The sequence below is a fragment of the Nelumbo nucifera genome, chromosome 1 (genome assembly GCF_055504915.1).
Source record: "Nelumbo nucifera cultivar China Antique chromosome 1, China Antique-T2T, whole genome shotgun sequence".
NCBI lineage: Eukaryota > Viridiplantae > Streptophyta > Magnoliopsida > Proteales > Nelumbonaceae > Nelumbo > Nelumbo nucifera.
In genome coordinates this window covers 133,061,803-133,072,500 of record NC_142649.1, presented here as the reverse complement: position 1 = coordinate 133,072,500, position 10,698 = coordinate 133,061,803, and the positions used below count along the sequence as shown (strand labels likewise).

Below are 10,698 nucleotides of genomic sequence, written 5' to 3'. Positions count from 1 at the left end.
TTAACCCCTTGCTTGGCTAGAAAGTCGGCCAATATCCTCTGCCAGTGAAACATCACTGATAGGTTAGCAGTGAGCGACTTAATCTTCTTCAGCTAATCCCTGAATTTCCAAATAATCGTCTCTGGGTTTTGTAACCAGCCCGCTACTATCTTGGAGTCCCCTTCCAGAACAATCCTGTTCAAATTTAACGGTCTTGCTATCTGCAAAACTTGGACAACCGCTAACATCTCATCTCTTTTTGAGTCACCTACACCTGCTGGTCCAGAAAACAGAGCTACCACTTGTCCATCTTTGTTCCTAAAAACCCCCCTATCACGGATGGGCCTGTATTTCCAAGGCTACCTCGATCAAAATTAAGCTTTAAGTATTCATTCTCAGGAGTCCAAGAAACAGCAGTTATATTCCTTCTGGTTGAACTAGCAGCCACCTGGCCCAAATTCCTCCATATGTCATCAAAGGAAAATTGAAAAAATAAGTCCAAGGTTTTCACCCATGTATTACCTTACCACTATACACCCTTTCGCTATTTCTACACTTCTTTCCTTCTCACAAAAGATCTTTGCATTCCTTTCTTCCCAAATAGTCCACAGCCGCACTAGTGCATCTCCAAAGTACTCTTCCCCTCTTCTTAGCTCACTGATCGCTTTTCTTTACTTTTGGATACATTTAACATTTGAAATTATTCGACTGATCACCAAAACCCGATAAACATGAACCAGAGACAACACAAGTCAGCACCATATCACCTAAAGCTAAGAGGAAGAGGTAAGATAATTTCATTATTATTAATTCTAAGGAAATTTACAAGGAAGAATGATAGACAGCCTCTCACATATGTTCGAAGTGGGGAAAGGAAATAAGCACATCGAAACTCTGAACAGAATTCAGGCAAACATACTAACCCAAACTCGAACTCTGCTCAGTGTCTAATTTGTTTAAGAACATACGATTCAACTCCCAACCAGATATATCTTACAGTGCAAATCCGAGAGCCACACTTCAGGAAACCAGTAATTCTACACCATTTCGACTCCAACTCCAATTTCACCATCTCCTACAGCACGATTAAGCACCAGAGGTAGCAATCGATTTATCTTCGTTCAGCAATGCATTTCAGCAGAAGTGCCGATAGCAGAAGGAAACCATGATTCCCCGCATCAAGTTAACCATACTTCTCCCCCCACGAGTAAACAAGGAAGAAAACTCAGGAAAGTGCCAATACAATATCCCCAACGGCCTGCCTCGGCCAATCGTGAGCGAGATCTTCGAGCCATGGAAACATGAAGAAGCACGCACCCCTTAGCGAAGAAGCTCTGGAACTCCCTCTCCTTAACAAACGCTACCATGAACAGAAGAAACCTGATCGCAAACAACAACAAGCCAGCAAACGAATCAGATGTCTTAATCAGGAGCTGATCATGAGGCGTTGAACCCAAAAGCTTACTCGCTGTCTCAGTCCCGTGTCGAAACACAGAGATCTCGTTATTGTAAAACACCATCAAAGCTCCACAGGTGAGATCCATAGAAGACATATCACAAAGAAACCCGGTGATCCCATCGATTCCAAACCCAGAGAGAGAGAGAGAGATGTAGGAAGGAAGAAGCAATAATCATGGCCGTTACATAATAAAAAACAAAGGTTATAACCCTACGAATAAGACACAGAAACGTGCTCTTCCCCTATTGGCGAAGAGTCGAGAGTTGCTCAGGGTCAGGGATCATTTAATATTAATTACTAGTTTAATTATTTACTTGTTTTTTTTTTTTAGGCTTTTTACAGTCTACTCCATCTCAGAATTGCGAAATTATTTTCCCAAATCTATTTAACTATTTATTCCCAGCTCCCCTAAAAACAGTATCTCTTCCTGAATCGGAAATCTTTCCCCCTTAAACTTATCCAAACTGTATGATCAAATTATGAATTCTAAGGTGGAGTGGATAGTAAAAATCCTAATTTTTACATGGAAAATCTGTTATCTCTGTTGCCTTGCATTTGCTAAGGCTGTATTTTGGAAATGATGCAAATGGAGTATAAATCCCGGTTTAGGATAAATTTGCACTCTCATTCACTTTTGTCTATGTTTGGTAATATTATATTTATGTATTAATAAATTATAGAAAATACATTTTTTAATGTATATTTACATTGATAATAAAAAAAGTAAATTTGCATTTAAGTGGGCTTTTGATAAAAAAAGCCATATGCTTTATTGGAATTCGTGCTTGCATCCATTACAGTTATTTGGTAAGAATGTAAATTTGTTGGTGCAAAACTAACCCAACTTTGCAATTTATATGGACTGATTTACACCCTACATATTTGCATTCACACTTATTTGCATCATTTCCAAACGCTAAAAAAACAATGAATAGCCACTGGTTTCAGAGAAATCTAGAAGCTTTTTCCGTGTTTGGCTGCCTAATGGTTCACTTTTGAGAGATCCCAAACCAAATCAATAAATTATTATACCAGAAATTCTTAGACCAAATCTAATTATTTAGTATAAATTAAATCAAACCAAATCATTTCTAACTCAGTTTGGTTCGATTTTCAATTCAATTTGGGACTTTTATCTCAACTAGAAAGCCTAAGTAACATGCATACTTACACAAATAATAAATATAATTCAAATATCAAATTAAAATGTTAAATTATTAATGAGTGTCATCTATTATTCATTCAAATTACATTTACAATTTATCAAACATATATATAATATAATATATAAGGTTACTATGTTAAAAGGGAAAATCTATGATGTGGGAAAGACATGGTATCAAAAGTGTTTTGACCAATCAAAACCTACCCATGAATTTTGATAAATAACACCTGATTCACTACCACATTTATGATTCCAGTTGATTGGTGAGACATTTTTTTGATATCATATATTTTCCATATAATAATCGAACCTTATATATTAATTATGGGTGGATTCGAGTCGAGCCAAGCCGAATAGTATAAGGCTTGAGCTCGAGCTCGAGCTCGACTTGAGAAAAATGTTTTATAAAAATAAAAATTATAAAAAATTAGTTATTATTATATATATATATATAAATTATTATTATTATTATTATTATTATTATTATTATTATTATTATATATGTAGCTACTCAAGCTCGACTCGATTATTAAATGAGCCTATAAATTAGACTCGAACTCGGCTCAAAACTCAACTGAAACCAAGTCGAACAAAGTTTTTCACGAGCCGAGCTCGAGGCCACCCCTAATATTAATATATATTATGGTTTGCGATTTGATTAACTTTTAAATTCAAAAAACTAAACCAAAACTTCAAACCAAAATTTGAAATCATCCCAAATTGAACTAGATCGGTTTTAAGTCCAAACCAGACCAAACTGCCAATTTCATTTTGTTTTGGTCTGTTTAACGATCTAGACCGTCCAATGAACACCTATATTTGCTAGATGAGTCTAGTAACAAAGAAATCTACCCACTTCTTGCCACATCACACTCTCCTCGATGAATAAAAGAGTGTCATGTGGTAAGTGATGTTGCACAATCCGGGCACTCCTAACTGGCTGTTGATTGGAGATGGCACCTGAGAAGAAGACGGTGAAGAATTCTCGGGGGACTTGCCCGGTGGGAATACTCCGATGCTTAAGTTAGAACGCTGGGGAAAATAGTAAAGAGTGTAAAGAGGCTAAGAGTGTAGGTCACACTAAATCACTAAGTGCTCCAGATCAGCTCGAGAGCAAGCTTGAGTAAGGTAAGATGATTCAAGATCCAAAATTAGATCAGATCCCCGCCCCTTTGACTAAGGGGCTCTTATATGGGCGTTCTTGTGAAATCGGGCATAACCGCCACTGGGCTTTTGTCGCAGTCGTTATCTGCCAGGGCTGCACAGGTAACCGTTGCAGGGTACTACCCAATCGGGAGAGTGACACGTCCTGGGAGGACAGGCACGCCACCATCTGTCGAGAGACGTGGGTGCAGTCTGTTGAATTGACAGGGACTACGCCGTCAGCCAGGAGACATGGCGCAGTCTGACGGGTACGGTCTTGTCAGATAGAAGCTTCTTGAAAGCATCGCGTCGCTTAGTCGCGAGCTACTTTGTAGCGAGCTATCCTGTTGCGTAGTGAGCTACCCTGTCGTGAGCTACTTTATAGCGAACTCCTAGGGGTGCTTCAAGGTGACCCCTCTCAAGGTTGCTTTAGGGGCAATTTTTCTGCCTAAGTGTTGGAGCGAGCTGATTACCCTAGCTCGCGAGCTGGGATAGACTTGGAGTATTCCCTTTCAGTAGATTAGAGGTCCTCGAGCTCGCGTTGTAGCGAGCTACCCTGTGGGCTCGTTACTTAGCCGCGGTTAGGTTGTGGTGTTGAGCTATTGTTCGTGCTGAGTCATGTCCACGTGTCATCGTCTCAAGGGGTCGGGTCAAATCACCCTCCATCAATTGCCCCCCACTCCTCGGGCTAAGAGTGCCACCTTAGCGTGAGGAGTTCATGAAATGTGACAGGTGGATTTGACTGAAGTTCAAACTTGATTGACTGCTCATATTAAATGTGCGCGCAGAAGCCAGGGGATTTCTAACTTTTCGAATGCCGAGAAACGCGTCGAGCGGATCTTAACTCTGGATGTCGGGCAGCCGTCATTACCTCAATCATGGGAGACGTGCAGCTAGTCACATTTCGGTTTCAGAAGACGTGCGGTCAGCTTGACTGCGAACCATCATATCTGTCTCAATCTGGGCCGTTGATCTGGGGGCACAGTGGCTATAAATAGGAGGGCCCCCTAGGCCTCATTTTCTTTCATGCTAACTTGCTTTGTCTTCGAATTCTGAGGTCGCGCATCCATCTAGTATGCCCGAGCTCTTCTCCTGTTCACACTGTTTCATCTTTTCCGGTGAGTCTAATCATTCTATCAATCATGTCTGGGTATTCGTACCACGTTTATCCTCAGGACGATGCCCCCTCGAGCTTAGGGAGAGCTTGGGAGCATGCTTCGGAGGCTCGGGAGGTCTCCGTCGAGGTGGCTTCTACTTCTCGGAGCAGAGAGCCCGACACCTTCGGTCCCTCCTCTATGACGATGGAGAGACTTAGATCTCTAGTTCACTACTTTAACCTTCCCGGGGACCTCATATATAGTCTCACCTCTGGTAACTTTCCCTGGGAGCATGGTCCCAATGACATAGTGATTTTCCAGGAACAGCTCGAGGCTGGCCTGCATCTTCCTCTGCACCCTCTAATAGTGGAGGTGTTGAATCATTTCAACGTCACCATTGACCAGCTCCATCCCAACGCCATCCGGAATGTAGTTGGGACTATTTCTCTGTGCTATGAGTATTGTCTTCCCCTTGATCTTGATATCTTTTCTTCCATTCTCTGCATCAAGATTGCTACTCCCGAAGCACCTCCAGAAAGGCGTTCCTACTACTTTTCTCCCCGCCGCGGCTTCAAGCTCTTGCACGAGCTGCCGAACAGGATTCTGGCCTGGAAGCGAGACTATTTTGTGGTCCGTAACCCCAAGGGTGGCCCTTCCCAACTTCTTGGAGGGCTGCCATCCAGGATTCTGGGGTTGAATTGGACCTTGAAACTCGGAAAACGCTGTTGTCCTGGGCAGCAGTAGGCCTTCTTTGTTCAGACTACTTGATCGAGGAAAAGCTCGCGCAGGTTGGCCTGAGTCCAGGTAGGTTTTCTTTTAGGTCGTGTAGTGCCTTGTAAAAATACACACACACACACACACACACACACACACACATATATATATATATATATATATATATATATATATATATATATATATATATATATATATATATATATATATATATATATATTTTACTGGACTAATACCTTGTGGTTTTTTGGCAGCCATCATGTCTGGTGTTGACGCGCACCGCCTTCTTTCTAGCAACCAGAAGCGTAAGGCGAAGAGGTCGCGTCCTGACCAAGCTTCCACTTCTTGGGGCACTGAGTTCGAGTCTGCTGAGCCAGACTTTGTTTCTCCACCGCCTGAGGTTCCACCGGTCCCATCTGAAGGAGTTGCCAGAGAAGGTGGCCTAGAGGAGGGCGAGCTCCCGAGGCAAGGGTTGTTTCCTCCTGGGCCTTCCCGCCCATTCCCCTACCCGCAGTTCCCGGTGGGGAACTGGGAGGGTGTCAATGATTACCTCATGGCTGGGCGGAAGAGCCGAAGGGCGACCTTCCACGAGGAGGTCGCTAGGTGGGGGGAGATGGAGCCCAAGGCGCTTGTCACGCTCGCCGCTTCTCACTGTATGGTGGTAAGTGGTCTTTTCTCTTTCTTCTCGTTCTTTCTTTTCTTTTCCTGTTTTCTAACCTTAGTCTCTTGTTGGCAGGTGAACTCTGCCATCCATGCCATGGCCCTCTAGATCAACATCCACTCCGGCAATGCTTGCAATCAGAGGGCCAATGTCCAAAAGCTCCAGGGCGAGCTCGACCAAGCCCGAGGTGAGATCCTTCAGGCTCGCAAGGCTCACAAGGCCCAGGAGCTGCTCGCTCGTGACTAGGAGGCACAAATCGCCAGGATTTCTGAGGAGAGCACGCGCTACAGGGCGAAGTCGTCGAGGGTGGCAGTGGAGAGGGATCTCTTTCGCCAGCAGGTTTGAGACTTGGAGTCTACACTTTTGAACCGAACTCGGAACTTCGACACCATGGTGGAGGCCGAGTGGGCTAAGGCGGTCTGGGACTTCAAGGACTCCCAGGAGTATCACGACCTCCAAGTGGAGTATGGCTCGAGCTCGTACCGCTCCGGATTCAAGCTCTGCCGTTGGTTGGTCTGAAAGAAGTTCTCTAGGATCAACCTCGATGGCATCACAATGAAGGGCCTGGCTCCCAAGACGACGGACCGGGTGGAGGAGGAGGAGCCTGACTCCCCGGAGAACGAGGACGAGGTGGAGGAGGTGGACCCTTGAGGCTGGCGGCTCTTCTATTTTTCTATTCTTCTGATTGACTTCTGGTGGTTCCCGGGTGCCAGAACCCAATTTTCAAAAATCTTCTTCTTGGGAAGTTGTGCCCTTTTTTACTTCTTGTTGAACTTTCCCGAGCTTTTTAGCTCGGTTTTTATTTATGAAATAGTAATGAAAATTTTCCTTTTTCTGCTAAGTATGGTGTGCTCTTTTATTTTTTGCCAAAGCGATCTCATCACTCGAATTATTAGAGCTACATACCTGAAATAGGATTTTTCGGTAATTATTACCCCGAGCTATCCCTTACTAGTTGAGGTATTTTTATGGTATACCCCGAAGTAATTACCATGTATGCCCGAACTGTATTTTCGTCAGGTTCAGCCAATATACTGAGATGGGCTATGCTTCATAGGGTTCAGACCCGAGCTGCCTACGCCTCTGATACTTAATACTTCGGTGAAGCAGCTAAGTCTTCCATCGTTTCGAGGTCTTAGTTAGCTCGGTGTTTTAGCCCTTAGGCTGAGGGAGTGACTTATAGTCCACTCTTGGAGTTCGCCCATGCCATGGAGGCGACTGGGTCTCATTGCACCGAGGTCGTGTTAGCTCAGAATTTTGGCCCTTAGGCTTTGAGAGTGATTTGTGGTCTACTCAGTAGTTCGCCCATGCCATAGAGGCGATTGGGTCTTATTGTGCCAACGCCGTGTTAGCTCGGCATTTTGGCCCTTAGGCTCTGGGAGTGACTCGTGGTCCACTTAGTAGTTACGAATAATACTGCCTTAAGTTGACAATGTTCCATGCCCGAGGTACTTGTTTCCCTTCAAGGGTTTCGAGCCCGTATGTTCCTTCCCCGAGCACCCGTTTCACTCGGTAGGGTCCTTCCCAATTCGGTTCGAGCTTTGCCAACGCCAGGCTCAGGTACCATAACTTTATGAAGGACCAGGTTGCCAATGCAGAGGTTCCGCTTCTTGACCCTGGCGTTATAGTACCGAGCTACTCTTTGCTGGTAAGTTGTGGTCCTGATATATGCGAGGTCCCTTACTTCGTCAAGTAAGTCGAGGTTGGTATGTAGCTCATCTTCATTTGCCTTGTCGTCATACGCTTCCAGTCGTAGCGATGGAACCACGATCTCAGCTGGGATGACTGCTTTGGTGTCGTAGGTGAGGTTGAAGGGAGTCTCTCCTGTGGCAGTCTTCTTTGTGGTTCGGTAAGCCCATAGAACACTGGGTAGCTCGTCTGCCCATAATCCTTTAGCTCGGTCTAACCGGGCCTTCAGTCCATGGAGGATAGCTCTGTTTGTCACCTCTGCTTGACCGTTTGTTTGAGGGTGTGCGACTGAAGTGAAGTTCTGTTGGATCCTTATGTCTTGGCACCAGTTCTGGAATTTAATGTCCTCAAACTGCTTACCGTTATTAAAAATCAGTACCCGAGGTAACCCGAAGCGGCACACTATGTTCTTCCAAAAGAAGTTCTGAACGTTTCGAGCTGTTATCGTCACGAAAGGTTCAACTTCTACCCACTTGGTGAAATAATCCACTGCTACCACTAGGAACTTCCTCTGGCTTGACGCTGGTGGAAACGGTCTGAGTATATCGATGCCCCATTGTGTAAAAGGCCATGGGCTGGTGAGATACTTGAGGTCGGCAGTGGGCTGATGATGGATATTGGCATGCTTCTGGCACTTGTCACACTTTTTGACGAGCTCAATAGCATCTGCTTTCATTGTTGGCCAGTAGTACCCCTGTCGTAGCGCTTTTTGGGCGAGGGCCCTGCCCCCCAAGTGTCCACCGCATAGGCCCTCATGAGTGTCGCAGATTACGAGCTCGGCTTTGAAAGGTCGCAAGTAGTGTAGGTAGGGGAGCATGTAGGATCTTCGGTACAGTCATTCGTCTATCATGACGTATTTGGCCGCCTGATGCTCTACCCTTCTGGCGGCATTGTGATCTGCAGGGAGGGTCCCGTGTAGCAGGAAGCTCGCGAGCGGGTCAATCCAGCTTGGCTCTGCTTGATTGACAGGAACGACCTCCTCTGTCCCCCCTCCCCCGAGAATGCTAGGCCGAGGCAGGTTCTCTATGTACATGGTTCTCATGGTGTTATCACTGGTGTTGGCTAACCGGGACAGGGCATCGGCCTCAGCATTCTCCGACCTCGGGACTTGCTTGATGAAGTGTGACTGGAAGTTGAGTAGAGCCTCTCTTACTTTGGCTAAGTAGGCAGCCATAGTCGGTTCGCAAGCTTCGTATTCTCCTGTGACCTGATTAACCACGAGCTGGGAATCATTGCAGATGATAATGTGCTTGGCTTTCATTTCTTTGGCTAGAGCTAGCCCGGCTATCAATGCTTCGTACTCCGCTTCATTGTTGGATGCCGCAAACTCGAAGCGCAGTGCGTACTCCAGTTTTGTGCCACTTGGGCTGTGCAGAACTATTCTGGCTCCGCTGCCCTACTGGTTCGAGGAGCCATCTACATGAAGGATCCAGGACTCCTCATCCCAATTCGTGCTTGGCCTAATTAGGAGAGATGCCGCACTAGATGCTACCACACGGTGCTCGGACTCAACCGGCCTGGGAGCTCCAGGCTCGCCCGAACTGGAGGCCTAGTGCTCAACCGGCCTGGGAACTTCGGAGCTGAAAGTGCACTCTACGATGAAGTCTGCTAAGGCTTGGGCCTTTAATAGCAATTCATGGCTTGTATTGGAGGTCGTACTCGCTGAGCTCAACGACCCACTTCGTCAATCGACCAGAGACCTTGGGCTTGTGTAGGACTTGCCTCAGAGGTTTGTTGGTGATGACGATAACAGTATGAGCTTGAAAGTACGGACAGAGCTTTCAAGCTGCAATAACCAGTGCATAGGCCAGTTTTTCTATCTTCGGATATCTTGTCTCTGCTCCCTGCAACACTTTACTAACATAGTAGATAGGTCGTTGGACCTGATCTACTTCTTTTATTAGTACCGAGCTGACCACTTCGTCACTTGCCGAGAGGTATAATTCTAAAACATCGCCCTCTTCAGGTCGGGTTAAGACCGGTAGGCTAGCGAGGTACTTTTTGAGCTCGTCAAACGCGAACTGGCAATCTTGGGTCCATTCAATCCCTTTGCTTTTAATTGCCTTAAAGAAGGGTAGGCAACAGTCTGCCGACTTGGACATGAAGCGGCTCAGAGCAGCTATTCTGCCATTCAACCTCTGAACTTCCTTCATTTTCCGGGGTGGTCTCATATATAGGATGGCCTTTATTTTGTCTAGGTTGGCCTCAATGCCGCGCCGGTTAACAATGTATCCCAGCAATTTACCCGAGGTTACGCCAAAGACACACTTATTCGGGTTCAACTTCATATTAAATCTACGTAGAATTTCAAAGACTAAATGCAAGTCTTGTATTAAGTCGCATGAAAACTGGGTTTTGACAACCATGTCGTCTACATAACATTCTACTTTTTGGCCAATCATTGGCTCAAACAGTTTATTTACAAGTCTTTGAAAGGTTGCCTTGACATTTTTTAGCCCAAAGGGCATGACCTTGTAGCAGTACAAGCCAAGCTCGGTTATGAAGGCAGTATTTTCTTCATCTGCTGGGTCCATCCTGATCTGGTTGTAGCCCGAGTAGGCGTCTAGAAAGCTCAACAGCTCATGCCCCGAGGTTGCGTCCACCAGACGGTCGATCCTGGGAAGTGGGAAGCAGTCCTTTGGAAAAGCTCAGTTCTGGTCGGTGTAGTCGACACACATGCACCATTTACCGTTAGCCTTTTTCACCAGAACGGGGTTGGCCACCCAGCTTGGGTAATGGACTTCCCTGATAAAATCGGCTGCAAGGAGCT

At 45.5% G+C, this 10,698-nt stretch overlaps 1 long non-coding RNA gene across 1 annotated transcript in view; it reads right to left on the bottom strand.

The window, feature by feature from the left end:
• The window catches only part of LOC104591098 (uncharacterized), a 4,388-nt gene extending 2,703 nt beyond the window's left edge, over positions 1-1,685 (bottom strand). The window contains exon 1 of the long non-coding RNA XR_734222.3: positions 1-1,685. This exon is cut by the window's left edge and continues 86 nt beyond it. This is a non-coding gene — a long non-coding RNA (uncharacterized LOC104591098).
• Positions 1,686-10,698: the final 9,013 nt, after the last annotated feature.